Raw genomic sequence first — 17,497 nt, 5'->3', positions numbered from 1 at the left:
TCCTGGACTATGTGTTCTTATTCTGTCAATAACTACTCTCCCTGTTAAATAAAACCACCAAATCTCCAAACATTAAATAGATGAATTCTGACAGCTTTAAAGCTTGTTTATCAACCCCAAGTTGATGCACACACTGCAGTAAGTTGCTAAAGGCACACGTGGGGCTTCTTTGTAGGGTCTGTTCTACAGCAAAAAACCACAAAACTCGCTTCACTTTTACCACAACTACTCAAAAAAATCCTATTTTTGTCATTTCAACCCTTAATAGAATTGGGAACTGGAGGCTACTGGGGCTTGTGCTGGCCTTTGACAGCCTGGCTTCCAGCACCTGAGGAATCACTGGTTCTGGGGTGCAGAAAACCCCCTGAAAGGTGCAGTTGTGTCCCCCCCTGCATCTGCTGGCCACGCTGGTGGGAAGGGCCGACCCCTCACTGCACCACCAACCACCAGAATCAACAACAACAGCAGCAGAAATGAGAAAGGAAACGGGGTGTCAGGAGTCAGGGCAGCACATTTGATTTGCACATGTGTCAGTAAAGATAGAAGGAGTCGCTGAATTAAATTAAATCAAAGCAAACCTGCTAATTAAAACAGCTAAAATTATGTTTGTGAAGATGTGTGACTGGTTTCCTGCTTATCTGCAAATAAGCCTCCCCATAATATAAACATGTTTCTATCTCCACTTCATTTATAATAAGTCTTTAGGCAGATTGTAATTAGTATTTTGAGTTTCTAATGGATCCATTGTGTTACTGGAGCAATATTTTTCCTGACCATCAAAATACTGATTATTTCTGCTTCAGTCTCAAGGGTTCTCACCTGTTCTTCTCGTGCTGGTCAAAGTCTTGTATCCAATTTATCTGAATCAAATTGTTTGGGTATGTGTCTGAATACCATCATCTTCACAACATATTGCTTGTAGTTAATCACATTGTATTCAACTCCACCTACGAGCCAAACCAGAAATTATTACCAGTTTTGCTTGGATTTATCCTGTAGCATGATTTTCATTCAAAATTTAAAGAAGGATCATGACAGGGAACTAAAAAAATAACCGGATTCAAACAGAAGTTTTGCGTGAAAAAATTATATTATTTACAAAAATCAACTTCTTGTTTCTGTTTTACCTATTCCCAAGTTCACAATGCATGATTTTACACAAACCCAATTACATAGCTCAGTGATTTACTGGCAAAGCTGGCCAGGAGAAAATTATCTGGCTTTAGCTAATGTGTGTGCCTATTTACAGTCAAAACAAATCCACAGAAAACTGCAAAATGGCCACAAAGAAAAAAAAAATAGTCAAGGCAGAAATGCACCAGAGGTTTGCAAGCTGAAAAAAGTTCACCTTATTTCACAATTTCACTGGGTAAGCAACAAAGTGTGGCTGCGAAATCCAGCCTTTCAGATCATGCACTATTTATTTATTCCTGGATTTAACTTTAAGCACATCTGGAGTTTCATTGGCTTGGAAAACGTGGTGTTTTCTTTTTCGCCCTTTCCATCATTTTTTTAAGGATTAGTTTGCACAGTTAATGGGTGCATGGACTGGCTTCAACAGGATTACTCAGCTGTTTGGTTACCCGTGGTTTGAGCAGGTTTTTTACTTACAGGGCTACAAAGGCATCAGCCCACAGTTACAAACGGGGCGTGATCAGATATTGGTATCTTGGAGATGAAAATAACACTGCAATAACACAGGGTATTATTTATGCTGACAAATCCTACTTTTTTTGTTGTTATTGAAACATTTCTGACCCAACACAGGAAGCCTCGGGGGGGGAGCATAGGATTTTTTAATTTGTATCAAGTGAAAAAGTCAAAAGTGAAAAGTCAAAAACACGAATCAAACCTTTAGGATATTTAATTGCATCACAAATTATTTCAGATTATTGTATATCTTTTCCCTGGAATGACCACTTGGCACAACTCGGGGATTTTGCTAGATGTGGCCCAGAGTTCCTTTACTCACCTCCAAGCAACATATTCCTAAAAATACAGCAGATTGCAAATATGCTAAACCCCAAATTTTGCTGGAATTGCATGTGCCAGCACTAAGTCCTGCATCAATAAGAAACCCCACTGATGTCAGCAGGACTTGTGACAACACAAGATTTCCCTCCCTCAGTACAGCTCTAAAACTGGATCCTCGGTGACTATATTTGAATTATGTGGATTATATATGATTAAACAGATTTGGATTAAATCCCAGCACTGGGCTGTCTCGTGGAGAACACACTGTCAGGACCACACTGATGCACAGTGATCAAGGTGACCTTCCAGACTTCTGCAACCCAGAGTAAACTCTGAGCAACTCCAGTGAAGGGGGATTCTTTTTAGCTCCGCAAGGATCAGGAGAGATGGCAGGAGTTAAAATGCTGCTTTCCTGAGGAACAGTTTTTGTGTCTTAAAACCATGACTCAGGTGACAAAGAGTAATCTTTCTTACATGAGAAAGCCAATCTCAGCTCAACACCTTGAGCTGAGATCAGGATGGAAAATATGGCTGGTTGAGCCTTGTCTTAAAGTGCAAGAAAATTCAAGTGAAGGAGAACAACACCTAAATAAAGAAATCCATCGAGTCGCCACCAAATCCCAGTTCACCCTCCACTGCATCACTGCAATAGCTGACCTGATTTTTTAAAAATATCACCATGAAACCTTACTTTTTATTACTATTATTAGTCTTCATTTCACTCAAAAATACAGTTTATAATCACTTACATAAACGTGCCTTTGACTTAACCATAAATGACAGAAACTAATTTCTTCCTCACTGGACGGTACAGCTGAGAATGGAATTTGGTGAAACAACTCTACAATAACTTCCAGCTCAGCAGAGCTGAAGTTTAACTCCAAATGCTTCACACAACTCCAGGATTCTGGAATTCTTTGATTCTTCAACAGCTCGGGAGGATCTGCCTCGTGGATGGTGATATAAGTCCTCATGTTTAATAAGGGTCACATTTAGCAAAAATGGCCACAGAGGTCGTGCTGAGAGAGGAAGGAAAAAGACCTAAAGGATATAAAAGGGGAAAAAAAAGCAACCCAGGTTGCCAAAGTCTGAGGGTTTGGCAGAGGAACAGAGATAACCTAATCAGCAGCACAGCTTTCCTGCAGCGAGGCTCTCCGAGTGCCACGCAGAGCCCCCTGTCCCTCTCCTTTGGATTAAGCAGCCCAGAAGTTCCTGGATCCATAGATAACATTGAAGAGGAAAAAAAAAAAAAAAAGAGAAAAAGGGAAAGTAATGGGAATACTTTTCTGGAGTTTACTTCAAGTTCTGCTCAAAAAGGTTTTTAGCCCGAGATACCAAATAAAAATTTCCAAAGGCTTGCTGGGGGTGGGAAGCTGTTACATAATCCATTAACACAGCTAATGGCTTGTGCTGCATTCTCTCTCACATGGACAATGCAGCAAACTTTGTGCTCTGGACCTCTGGGTTCACACCTGCCTTGAAGGACTTGGCCTGTGCAGCCAAGCTGTGGTGAAACCACAGGTCTGGAAACTTCCTCCCCTTTAACATCCCTCCTCTAAAGGAGCCCCCACCCCATCCTCTCCTCCACCAAGGACATTTTTAGTAAGATTGCTGTGCAGCTAATTACATTACCATGGCATCCAAGTACCACACAGTCACGAGACCTACTTCTTTTAACAGCCCTTGGGTTTGTGGAGAGGAGCTAATAGGGAAACATCCTTATATTTGGAGAGCTGAGGCACAAGGTCAATGCATTTGCCCAACATCCCTGCAGAGGAGGCTCTGGGCAGGAAATTATTCACTGTGGAGTAGCTGCCAAAGTGGACTGGGTGCCAAAGCAGCTGCATGGCCACCAATTTAACCAACCACCATGCCCTAAGAGCTGCTCTCAGGAGACAGTGCTGGGATTCCAAGAGGAAACCCTGAGCAAATAGAGCCAAATACCTGCTCACCACCTGCACTCTGCAGCCACCACCAGCCCTCACAGCAGCACCAGATCCAGCTGGTGGCCCCAGAGTCCTTCCTGTGGACCCTGCTGGTTCTTCTGCAAAGGCAATGAGGTGCTGGGGCAGCCTGTCCCCAGGCAGAGCTCGCCCTGCAGACGGGAGAGGTGCAGGTGCCCACACTGAGCACCACAGACCACAGCTCTGTTGGCTCTGCACAATCTCAGTGGCAAATGCCAGGGAACCTGGATTTTTATCAGGGCCACCTTCCCCAGCCCCCCTGTCCAGTCCTGGGGCTGTGTTGCCCTGTGTGTTATTCCGGTGGTGTTCCCTGACTCGGAGTTTCCTACAGACGATGGTCTGAAATGAGACACTCCCGTGTGTCCTGACTCCTGTGACCTTGTCTGGAACTTGACTTATCTGAGACAGCTCCTCTGATCCCTTTCAGCTCCTCAAGAGCAGAGCACTGACTCGAGGAGCTGTTTTCCCCACGCTATTCCTCCACAAAGAACCAAATTGCTCTTTATTTCTAATTTCTCTCACCAGTTTCCCTCATCCGGTTCCATTTGCTTCCTCTAACGGACTCTTTAGTTACACCTGTGATACTGGAAGAGTTTGGTCATAACTAACTGCAGCCTGCTGTTTATTTGTCTATTACTGCTATTAGATCAGTTTAAACCTGTGTGTTACTTTTGGTGTAGTCACCTCTCACTGCTCTGCTGTTAAAATGTTTCTTCCTATATACTTGCACTGCATTTTTACCAGATATTTTTTAAATATATGCAAAAAGCAACAACAACAACAAAACTTGGAGTGGGGGGACTAAGCCCCACTCCTGTCCAGTCCCACCTCCAATCACTCCACCAGTACAAGCTTTCTGATGGAAACAGGCTCAACCACAGCAGTTTGACAGGCTCCTAATTTATTCAATTAACAATAAACTCACAGTGCTGAGTCCTGAACCTGTCAGCCAGCTGAACTGAGACAACCAGCTGAATACTAAGATATATTCTGCCACTGAACTACCTCAGACCTGAGGGCTTCTAAAATGGAGAGTGGACCCCAAATAGCAGGAGGGAAGGACTTTGGCCAAAGGTGTAACCCACTGGAGAGCTTACAAAGGTCACCAAACTTGTTCAAACCTTTGCCAAAAAACCATGGACATCATGTTGTCAGGCTGCTCTACATTACTCAACATGCAATTCTTGCTGTGGCAGACAGATTAATTAATAGAGATAACAGAAACAGTGGTATATAATCATAAAAGAGAGCTGAAACCACAAAGGACTAAAGCTTCCCTGTGGCACAGCAGTGATTTTTTTTAAGTGTCCAGTCCCTTTTCAACAGTATTTTTAGAGGAATAGCAGTCAGCCAGATACAGCCACGGATAATCAGTGGTGGATAAAGAAAACCCTTCTCCTGACAATCAGCATCTACACTTTAAGCTGCAGAAGAAACAGCTGCCTCGCTGTTCATTAGAGAAGGGATTTGCCAAACACCTTCCCTGATGCTCTGTTATGCAAGGTAGGGCTATGTGTGTTCTCTCCTTCCACAGAGATGTAGCCTAAAAGCATCAGTATTTAGTCCTCCCATCCCCCTAAATCTTCCCCACAAAGGACACTGTCACCACCAAAGCTCTGCAACAAGGATCGTTTATATATCTGACAACCTTTAAACCCCCAAAGAAAGGGAAAGGGAAGCAGCAAAGCTCTCTGAAGAGCTCTTTGGTGGAACAAGCAGAATTATGAGCAGCAGGAGAAATATGAGTAATTAAGACAACAGTATATCTATATCTTACAGCTGACAGAGTGAAGCTGCAAGTTAGCTCTGGGCAAGATGTTAGCAGAGGAAAGAACTGAGCAGCCTGTTTCTAACGTTAGTGTTGAAAAGCCAGCCCAGGAAAAGGGCTAAAGGGACAATTTCATTAAAAAGAAGGGAGTAGGTTGGATTAAGAGAGCAGTTAGATGCGAACTTGTAACATAAAAGGAACAGGTCAACAGCCCCCTGTAACAAGACAAGCAATCATTTGGGGAATCAGCCCCTGTGCCACTCTTGCTGCTCTTAGAGGAAAATGCTCTGAAATCATCCATCGGTGGGTTATACAGAAAATTAACTCTGTGGGTTTGCACCCTGGCACAAAACAAAGCCCTGCCGTGGGTGGGAGCTGCAGGAGAGCCAAGGAGAGCAAGACACGATGTTTTCCAACAAGCAGCCCAAAACAGTGGCTGGTTTTAGGCAGTCAGGACTCACCCAGAGCCGGGTGGTGGCCGGGACACGGCGCTGGCTCCTGCCCAGTGGGTCCCTGCACTGACCAGGCTGTGCTGCCTGGGCACTGTCAGGGCTGGAACCACCTCATGGAAGGGCTGGAGCTGCTCCCACACCACGGCTCCTGCGACAAGAGCTCCATTCCCCTCCTTCCCCAGGCCCTGGCATGCTCCAGCGATTCCCCAGCTGGCAGCACTGCCCTCTGTGGCCACAGCAGCGTGGTTTATAGTGGTTTATAGCAGCCCCAGGCTGTGTTTGCCACCGAGCCTATAGAAGTGAATTAGTGGAAAATTTGAGCTTACACAAATCACAGAGCCAGCCACAGTTTGTCATGGCCAGGCAGCCCTTTCTCCCAGTGATGAGGTGCAGGAAAGAAATTGTGGGCTGCATGCAGGGTTCCTGCACTGCTGGGGTTAGAGCTGGGAAGGGAAGTGCTGTTGGATGACAGGGGGGAAAAGAGAACAACAGCAGCTCTCGCATGCACAGAGGTTGAAGGTGTGGCTGGCACAGTCACCTGGGGCTTGCAGGGTGTGGGGATATTGGGAAGGAGCAGCCTTCCTCCCTCACCTCCCAGCTCCATCTGCACGAAGGAGGAGATGAGAATCACCCCCAGAAAGGGCAGAGGGGCTGCTCCAGATTTCCATTCTGGCAAACAAGAGCAGCATTTACTCGAAGGAGAAGAGCTGGAGCAAAGGCAGAGCCAAAGGGCACCAAATGAGGGTCAGCAGCTGCAGCTGCTGCTGCCACCCAAGGAGAGGAGCTACAACCTGCAGCAGGGTGGGGAGGCTGGGAGGTGCCAAAACCTCTCACCACAGATTTTAATTGATTGTCCTGGTATCTCTCTTACAACATTTAGTACATCCCAGTTTCTAGCCATGCTCTGGCCAAGTCCACTCCGTGCTACGCCTTTATTTGCACCTACAAGCCCCAGCAATTCTCAAGCATTTTTGTGGCCTTATCAACAGCACCAACATTAATTTAAATTAAAAATACATCTGGACTCAATGTTTTAGTGAATCACAGCACAGGTATTCCCTATTTCTTTTTCTTTTCCTACTTTCTCAGCCAGCACCACAGGGAGTGATGGATCATCCTGCTCCTGACCACTCCATCACTGATTTGGTGTAAAGCATCTGAGGCAAAGGGTTTTCTTGCTACAGACAATTCTCTGCCATTTTCTCTAAAAAGAAGTGTGCCTGTGCAAGGAGCCCCCAGCACCTTTCCTACACAAACCTGCTCTCTGCATATTTCAAATCACAAACTCTAATGGCTCCTTAAAACACACATTTGTATTCAGCCCATAAATCAAAATACAAAGTCAAATCCTACTTGGAGATCTAAATCCTCCTTATACCCCTGGGTAGCTCCATTACATCCCTGAGGGGTCACACTGCCTGGATATTCCTGCCTCCAGCTCCAGCCCCATCCTCACACTGATCGAGAGCACCAGGGGATGTAGCCCTTCAAAACTCAAAAATTTCTCACTTTCCTGAGCACCAAAATGTACTAAAATTAGGAAAAATGGCCTCCTGTCATTCTGTCGACTTGCCAGTGAGTTTGTTTACTCACTCATCCCACAGAGAAATTGTCTCAGGGAAATGTTGAGAGGGTTAATATCCCACAGCAAGGCCAGGGAGAGGCACCAAAGTTCCTCCCTGTGCCAAGAAAAGACAATCACGAGGCTGAAACTGCTCATCAGCTGCTTTTCCCATAAAGGTGAGCATCTTGACAATTCTTTGGGATATATTGTTAGAAAGAGAGCTCAGAATTTCATATTATTATCATATTATAGACGGCATTCCTTTGATAAAGGGTCAAAGATCGGGAAGACAAGAAAAATAAGGAAATAAAACCCAGCAACAGTCAGATCTTTAGCTGGCATAATTGGACACCCCAGTCCATGGAATTGTGTCCATTAGCAGGAGTGGGTGATCTGACCCATATGCTTTACCACTTTCAAGCAGAAAGATTAAAACAAGACACCTAACAGCAGAAATGGGTTACATTCCATTTCAGAGAGGCTTGGCTTGCCTAAAATTCCGGAGGAATTTTCAACCTGCCGTCAGAAAGACTTCAAGGCTGTTTACCCCAAAAACTTCTCAATAGTTCCGCCTAAAAAAGGATGATGAGCAACCATGTTGGGTAACACAGATTTTTTTAATGTAATCTGTTTATAGTTTGAGAAGGATTTCCAGAATAGAACAGTTTTTTAAATGTCCTGAGCCTTTAGCATTCTCACTTTGATCATCTCCCATCACGTTATCGCTCGGAGCAGAACGTGATGGAGCCGGGCTAACGAATCTGCCAGAAATGACATCAGAAAGCCAAGTGACCTGAAAAAAAAAAGTGTTCTATTTGAGCACCAAGCTCTTCTACAACATTTTCTCTTTTTTTTAATTTTTTTTAATACATTTTAATTAATGTTTTACTTTCACTGGATTTATCTTACTCGCGTGAAAGCTCAGAGCTTGGTCTTGGGGAAAAAAAAAAACTCCCATTGAAAACAAAAGGAGCCTTATTTGACCAAGGGAAGGCTGTAGGAGGTCCTCAGATAACAATAACTAACAATTCTTTTTGGGCTTGAACAGTTTAAATAAGGAACACTTTCCTAGGAGGTTAACTCTAAATAATAATTGTGGATTTTGCAGCCTGTGGAAGGGAGAGATTGCTCTTTGACAGAGTTTATATTACTAACCTGATGTGAGCAGACAGCTGCAAAAATGAAGTGATATCAGTGATAAAAATATTCTTTCTACATTTAGGCAGCAGGAATTGCATGGAAGCAAAGGGCAAATCCCACTGGTCTCCATGTACAGCAGCATCCTACACAGGAAGACAGGGACTGACTGACATGGCACCGCTGGTCCAAGGACCTACTGACTCAGTATGTATTTGCTCTAAATATTTTTTAACTCTTCCTATTGAATTTCACATAGACACCTTGCATTCCCTTGAAAAAGTTCAACTACACAAGATCATTTATTACCCTTTAATTCAAGGCGTGTTAGAACTGGCAAATAACTTGGTTAAAAAAAATAGAATATCGTAATGATAGCCCCCCTTCCCCTTCTATCTGATGTAGAAACAGATAATTTCTGGTGCTAAAAGTGATTAAATTTGGTACATTTCCAACTTGTATTTTAACAATGCATTACCTCCCGAATTGCTGCATAAATATTAATAGATAGCCTGATATGGAACTTTTGCCCGAAACGCCCTTGTAGAACCATAATCACGGTGAGGGGAGCACAGGAGATGAGAGAGAGCCCTGAAGACGGTGGTTCTATCCCCAGCTTCACAGACCTACCCCGGGTCAAGCACTTTCCACACAGATCAGCAACATCTCAAAGCCCAGACTTTGTCTGGTAGGAGATGAAAATCCTACAGACATTAATCTGCCCGATCCTCATCTGAGATACAACCAAAAAAACTCCATTGATCCCAGAGCAGCTACACTGATTTTTCTCCAAATTAGCCAGACTTCAGTTTTGACATAGTGTGCTTTGAAATTTCATCTGTAGATGTTTTCTACTCTAATCACCTCCAAAATGAGTGTTTAGCATTTATCTACCTGAATTTCATCCCTCTGAGACAATCTCATTACCAGTTCTGGTGGCACTGGCTGGCATTTAAAAGAGGCCAAGTGCCTACAGAACCCCCCAAGTCATGTTCAGCCTTCCTGAAAACTGGCCAATTATTTGGATCCCTAAATATGGACTTTGGGGGCTGAAATTCAGGATATCCCCTTGGAAAACCCCTCTGCTCTGCCCTAAACCACATTTCTGTTGATTTTTGTCACTCTAATGCAAGGACATCACTCAAAACCCTTAAAATACTGGCAGTAAAAGGCACAAGGAGCAAATATTTCTGCCTGCAAACATCTATTGCCTAGTTGGATTTTGGACACGGGGGGACTGTGCTAAGGGTTAAGTTAATTTAACTTTCACCAAGTTAGAAAGCTCTGAAAGTTTAATCACAAATGAACTCCAGTGGGCAGTTAGGGAGCTCCCAGACAAATGTTCTCATTTTTATTCTTTATAGGCAGTGCTGAAATCATTGTAAACCATATTTAAAGAGGCAGAAATTTCATGAGGGGAGGGAGCTGTTTTATATGACAGAATAAGAGAAAAAGGCAACTTACTGGTTTAAGATTTAAATCCAGCAAAATTACCAGAAATGCTGCTGGAAACAGAGCGCTGAGAATTCATTATTTTGTTTCAAAGTTAGTTTATCATAAATCTGCCCTCTGACACGTAATAACTAGTAACATTTCGAAGGTTATTTGATAGTAAGTTCAACAGTGTAGGTGACTGAACATGTGAGCTGCATGATAATGAGTCCCAGGGGAAATCAGGCTTTAGGATGCAGGGTGAAGCATCCCTAGGCTTGTATTCAAATGGAAAAAACATATTCAAAAGTTTATTGTTTATCTCCTAAGAACATCAAATAATACACAGGCCTTTGAATCAAACGTATAAAGCACACTAGAGAACTATTTGCTGGGGGAAAAACGCCTGATTTGATCCAAATTCAAAAAAAAAAAACCAACTAATAGCTTGTACACTGAAATGCACTGAGTGATTTGGATACAAAAAAAGTGGAGGGGAGTATTTTGGTTTGTTCCTTTGCAGAACTAAGAGGCACAGCAAGTCAATTTGCTCCTGCATCAGGCTCTCCAAACAGGAGCTGGAGAGCATTAAAACCAGTTGTTTTCAAATCCCTCGTGGTTCAGCACAACGGAGTCCTTTAGGTGTGACAAATACAAATTGCCCTGCTCGTCCTGAATTTCATCTCCAAAATACAGCGGCTGTAATTGATTAATTCGTGGCGTACAAACTAATTTAAAGTCGATACTGAAAGCAAGAGGGTTTGTTTTTCAGCAGGGAGGTGGGGTGCAAACTCCCCTCTCCAGCAGGACGACGGGTCCCACCTCTCAGCTTGTTAAGCTCTTAAATAACAAACCTGGTGCTGCCCTTATCAGAGTCAGGGATAGTTTTGGCATCAGCTGTGCTGGAAAAGCACGTGAGACAGAACTTTTTTTGTGCATAAACGCTCTGTACCACAAACGCCAAGGGCACAGCATTCCAAGCCCCTAACTACGCTGCCGCTGGCATCCTGCCATCTCCCTGGGAGCAGGGATGGAGGGGACGGACCTGGATCACCCACCTGCTCCTGCCCTCCCTGGGCACGACCCATCCACAGCTTCAGCATCGCTGCTCATCTCCAGCCCAGCAGAGTTTCCTTAGGAGGGGGGGAAGTTTGAGGAGGAGGCGCCGCGTTTAAGGCTCACCGAGTTTGGATATATCAGGTGCTGAGTTTTCATCTTCAGAGAAACATCTGCACTATTAAAAGTGATCAAAGGTGCCTCGTGCTGTTTAGGTGCAGCCATACCTGTCAAGTGCAGCACTTGCCTCAGAGAATCACAGAATGGCTTAGGCTGGAAAAGACCTTTAGGATCATCCTTTTAACATAGTCACACAGTCCCCTCTGCATCAAGAGCCTGTTATTTCAGATTTTGGATGCTGAGAGTGAAATTAGCCTTTACTTTCAAGGTCTCTTTCAACAATAAAATCCATTTTTCACGCATCTTTTTAACTTGTCCTCCTTTTTTTAACTCGTTACTTAAATCATCCCATACCGTGTACTTAAGCAGTGAAAAGTTATGCAACACATCTCTTACTTAACACCACCCCATCAGTCCTAATTCTTAATATTGTGATTACTTTTTTCAGCAGTGCAGCTGGCAGAGGTTTACTGACACGTCACAAATCCCAATTATCATCAAAACTCTAAATTCTATATTGATGAATATCAGAGGTTGAAACACTCTTATCTTGACAAGCTCTAAAATACCCAATGAATGTTTGTTTATTCACTATTACTAGTATATATTTCCCTACCTTAACTTTGGGAAAACAGCAGCATTTAAATAAGCACCAAAGGCAAAGATAAATAAAACCGAGCAAACAAGCAATAACTCTGTCTAAAATGCTTTTTACTGTTCTTAAAAGGAATTATTGCATAGGAGACGACTGAACCCTAAACTGCCACAGCCTCAAAGAAAATATATTTAAATGGTGAACTTTCTGGACTCATCCCTGGAAATATTACTTTGCCCACTGTTCAACTCTTGTTAATACACATGTGGAAGGCGCACCGAGAAAAGTAGAGCTATATCAAAATAAGACATAAAAAGGCCGTGTAACATGACATAAATATTAAATAAGAGCGGTGTGAGCCACATCGGCCCCGAACTTTTGTTATTGTAGACAGGAGTTAAAAAGGCAGGTTGCTGGCTGAAGTCAGCCCTGCCCAGGGCTGGGGTATTAAGAGGTGCATAAAGCAGAGGCTCATTTTCCTATCAGGAGCCAAGCCCCGGTGCCATTATCGGAGGCACCGGCGGATCCACGGCGAGCCCTCGGCTCGGGCCCGGCCTCTGTGTGGTCTTTGAGAACTGTCGTTATCAGCTTTCTGTTTATTATTGTGCTCAGTTTAAAGGGAATTTGCCAAGTGATCCCTGGACTCCAATCTTTAGGCCTGTTGTCAGGACAAATTAATTTCTGTGGAAACCCACTGTGCCTCAGATACCATCTAGGAAATGTAGGATTAATGGAGTCCCTGTACAACACGCTTTGTACTGCGGCTGCTGGGGGAGGGGAGCGGGGCCTGGGAGGGAGAGACAACACAAATAAACCCCCCCTGCACTTCGGGGGACTTCGGGGGGACTTCGGAGATTTTTTTAGTGCATCAGCTCACAGCAGTAATATTTAAAATAAATTCCAGCCACCGAAACCAACTGGCAACTTTTTTAACAAAAAGAGCAGCGAGGGGAAACTCTGCTACCAAAGATGAGGGACCCGAGGTCTAATTATCAATATTTTATATTTTACCCGCTCGGGTCGATCTCTTCAGTAGGAAAAACAGGATATTAAAAGGAACAGCCTCCTGTGAATCTTACTAGAAAATAATGAAACTCCACACATGATCCTTTGGAAAAGGGGTATTGAAGCTGCATTTCCTGCAGGGCTGGGTCATTACTATCTTTGCTGACATTTGAGGCTGTTTTTTTCCAAATGTGTGTTATTTCATTGCTAAAAATGTTTAGCTGCCACTGTTCTTGGAATAAGTAATATTAAAAAAATTCTTTCTTAGAAAAAAACAAAGAGGGATTATTTTTCTTAGTGAGAAGAGAAGAGAAGAGAAGAGAAGAGAAGAGAAGAGAAGAGAAGAGAAGAGAAGAGAAGAGAAGAGAAGAGAAGAGAAGAGAAGAGAAGAGAAGAGAGAGAAGAGAGAAGAGAACTCCAATAAGTTTCTATCAGTCCTTTCTCATTTTCAGGAGGACACCTCTGCCCATGATGAGATATCCAAGTTTAATATGAAACATATTGGCAATTCTTGCCCTTATTCTCTTCTCTCCAAAGCTAAATCAATTGATAATATACAGCAGACACACAGGTCCACGTTCTGTGTAGTGTAACATCCTGTGACTCCCCTGTGGAATTGGTGAGTTGTAAATCAGCCTGAAGGTGGCCCAAAGTGGCACAAAAACACCGAATGGATCACAACATAAAAATTGGAATTAAAAACTAAAAGATACTAGTCTTTTACAGTCAAACACTAAGGCAAAATTTGACTTTCTAACCCGTTGTTACAATATTCCACTGTTAGTAGCAGTGCTGATCTGGCAGCAGTGCATTTCTAGAGTGCTCCTAATGCCTCACAAGCCTGGCAGATGCAGATGCTGCAGTTCCTCTAATGTGTCTCTCCAGTTCTCCACTGCTTTTCCTTTGCAGGGCATTGCAACAATTCATGGCTTCTGTGTGATCCCACATTTCGTTTGGAACAGCATTTATGGAGAAGATTCATTTGGGGAGGTTATTTCATTAGTCTTCAGCTCATGTGTATATGAGAACTACTTTCGTTTTACTCAATATTCCAAAAGAGCCCGTTCTTCCCTAACTAAAACATTCAATCTTGGGAGACTTTTTATATGCTGGATTTTAACTGTTACAGAAATTCAATTAACTCCATAATTATGAACACAATTATCACTGAGCGTTACGTGTGATTTGGTGGTAGCTGTTACACGGCACACACATACACTCTGGTTTATGATTTAAAAACTTAATAATAACAGGCAAAAATTCCCAAACATCATCCTTATTCTTTGGATATACAAACAAGTTTTAAATATGTTGTTCATGTTTTTTGTCCCCCTGTCCATGGCAGGGGGGTTGGAAGAAGATGATCTCTAAGGTCCCTTCCAACCCAAACCATTCTAAGATTCTATGATTTTGGTGATGAAGGGTTTTATTGCAGGAATCATGTTATTTGCCACCAGTGGGATGGACTTTCAGCTGATAAAAAGTCACCCAAATTGTGATAATTTGCTCTAAGGGGCATCCTGGCCCTCTTAATTCATCCTGTGATGAAGTTAGACCCCCAACAAAGACAGTAAGTGCAGCTCCAGTGATTTCACACGTGGAGGGGGAAAAAGAAACTAAAAAAATAGGGGGGAAAAAAGCAAACCTATAAAAAAAAATAAGAAAAAAAAAAGGGAAAGGGAGAGGATAGGAAACTCTATGAAGTCTTTAAAACTTTACCTAGAGGCAGTGCCAAGGAACCCCTGGGCAGGGGGAGGCTGTGGAGTTTGACCCCAATGCCACCCCACTCGGGGCACGGCAGCTCCGGGCTGGAGGTGGCAGGTCAAGAGGCAGGATGTGCCCGGCTGTGCCAAGAGATTGCCTGGCAGGAACCATCTCTCAAAGCCTGCAGGTCGCTCTGGCAGCGAGCAGGGGGCTGTGGGCTGGCTGTGGGCCAGGCTCAGCCCCGAGTGCTCAGCGCTGCCTCGGGAAGAGTCAAAACACGACGGGTTTTATACGGCGAGATGAAACACCAGGCTGGGGGTAGCAAGGGGGCTAAGGGTGTCACACTGGGGGGTTTTTAGGATTGAGGTGGCTCAAAGCAAAGCTTAGGAGTGGATTCACGATATGGTTGTACCCAAGGAGACGGTGAGTTCAAGGTGGGCTTTGGTGCTCTGGGCACTTACAGAAACCCCTCCGGGAACGGGCACCACGCTCGAGTCACCACTGCTGTCCCAGGCTGAGCCTCTGGGACACCTCCCAGCCCTTCACTGACAATCTCTGCTCACAGCCTCCTCACGCCAGGCCCCCTCCACCTGCTGCAGGTTCGATCCTTGAGGGGCTCAGGGTTATTTCGGGCATTATGCAAAATAATTCTGATGTCACTCCTTCGCCCTTTCGGTGAGACCACGCACAGCTCCCACTCACAGAACTCAGCCTTGCCCCCCGAATTCCAGCACCACCATGCCCAGTGATGCCAGCTGAGGGTCTGGCCCCACATTCCCTTCCTAATCTAACAAGAACCCATCTCTGCTGACACAGCAATACCTGTGGAGATCTCCACCTTCACCCACTCTTTGTACAAGAGCTTTTTTTCCCACCTACAAGTGCACAGGTGGGAGAGATTCCCTCAACACAACATCCAAGGCTTCATCAAGAGATGCCCATGGCCTTCAAACACACCAGGAATCAACAGTCTTTTACTATAATCACTCTTCAAGTAATTGAAAATCAGAATTACCCATGTGGCTTCTCTACATAAAAAGTGATCTGCAACCTGCAGATCTGAATGCAAGACATGTTCATGTGAAACATTCGAAATACAAAATGCAGTTACAGCTCAGTCCTTGGTGGATGTCAGGCACTGCTGGAAAACTATTGCAGGAGTTATTTTAAACATAAAAAAAAAAAAAAAAGAAGGGTATGATAACAACAGGGGCCAAAGTATTTCCAGACTTGCCAAGGGTTAGTTCTTACCAACAGGGTAAAATATTTGAGCTTTAACAGAAAACTATGAATGCAAATATATATAAAATGAACCATAAAATAGGCTTCTTATAGAAATTCATCTCTCATAACAAGAACAGTACAAATATTTCACAACATGTCAAACCCACTGTATCTGTACATTCATGCTTTCCTCACTCCTGGCACTACAACCACACAAAACTGTAATTTAACAGCACTGGTAACAGTTTTCCAGTCTTGGGGCATGGAACCTCTATCCCAAGAACCTGGTGAATAAATGGCAATAAATGTAAAAGACAGGAAAAACGAGAAGACATTTCTGAGGGCTCAGATCAGCAAGAGCCCAGCCCAGCAGCCCTTAGCCCCCCCCCATCCCTTAAAATCACCCCAGATCCCTCCCTGCAAATGGAGCTGCCACGTGGTTTGTTTTCTAAAACAACACCTCACTCTGCTGTGGAAGAAATTTAGTCCTTATTCCTCTTTAATATTCATACAGTACAGAGCTACATTAACAGCTAAGTTTTAATTTCAGAAACATTCTGACATTTACCAAGAACAGATTCTAGCCCTGGTTTCACACTAGGGTTTTTTTCCATTATCACTGTTATTACTGGTATTAGTATCACTGTAGAAGTGATTAAAAGGTCCTGGATGTCTTATTAAAATAATCTAGATCTACTTCCCTCTTCAGCACCAAGATACAATCTGTTGGTTTATAAATGGGAATCATCTTCCTGGAAATTAAATTTGAGGCATTTCTGTTCCTCTTTTTCTTGTGAAATAGAAGCACTTTTGCTGTTTGAATTGAATGTAAGAATTATTCTAAATATTTGAAGCAGAGGCAAAATTAGTTATTACCGAATGCTGAACACTCCCCAGATCTGTTCATAAAATGGGAAAATAATAAAAGAGCAGCAACAAACCAACTCTTCAAAACTCTCAGGAAGGCTGAGGAGAGAGATCCCTCATGGAAGTCAACAGCCTTAGTCCCTACATCTATTTTCAGGTGCTCATTTACTGCAGCACAGGCACACAAGGCTTGTGATTTCCAGAAAGGGCTGGTTTAGCTGCAATTTTGGAAAAATGCATTTTAGTTTCCCGAGATAGCCCGGCAGTTTAACTACGTGTGTTTGTGCATCAGAGCTCTCTTCCATATCCTTCACTAAATAGAAATTCAAAGAGTCTTAGGCGTAGATTAAACGCTTTCAAAAATCAATTCTAGGCTGGCACAGAAGTTAACCAGTCTGACCTCGTGATTACAGACTAAACACTTCCTTGGGAAACAAAGTGGAGGAATATTTTATGTCTCAATGATTATTTGAGATAGCACCACCACAAATAAAAACGAGAAGCCACGGCAATATTTAGGGAAGTTTGTCCAGGGATAATTGCATTAAAAAAGGACTCAATCAGGGGGGCGGGATATTGTGGCATCAAAATCCACTAACAAAAGGCAGCATCCAACATACAGTTCATCCAAGCTCT

General features: G+C 43.5%; 1 long non-coding RNA gene across 9 annotated transcripts in view; it reads right to left on the bottom strand.

Moving 5' to 3' along the window:
• Positions 1-17,497, bottom strand: part of LOC127470821 (uncharacterized) — an 86,897-nt gene that overhangs the window by 60,625 nt on the left and 8,775 nt on the right. For 8 of the 9 annotated variants that reach the window (XR_007904421.1, XR_007904405.1, XR_007904413.1 and 5 more), the window contains exon 2: positions 820-947. This is a non-coding gene — a long non-coding RNA (uncharacterized LOC127470821). Of the gene's footprint in view, positions 1-819; positions 948-6,167; positions 6,324-17,497 lie in introns of those variants that run through there. The other variant, XR_007904420.1, reaches the window with a different exon arrangement.

This window comes from Manacus candei, unplaced genomic scaffold (assembly GCF_025592945.1).
Source record: "Manacus candei isolate 608988 ecotype Guabito, Panama unplaced genomic scaffold, ASM2559294v1 h1tg000003l, whole genome shotgun sequence".
Lineage (NCBI taxonomy): Eukaryota > Metazoa > Chordata > Aves > Passeriformes > Pipridae > Manacus > Manacus candei.
Note: the sequence above shows the minus strand (reverse complement) of the source record. Positions and strands in the feature narration are given on the sequence as shown.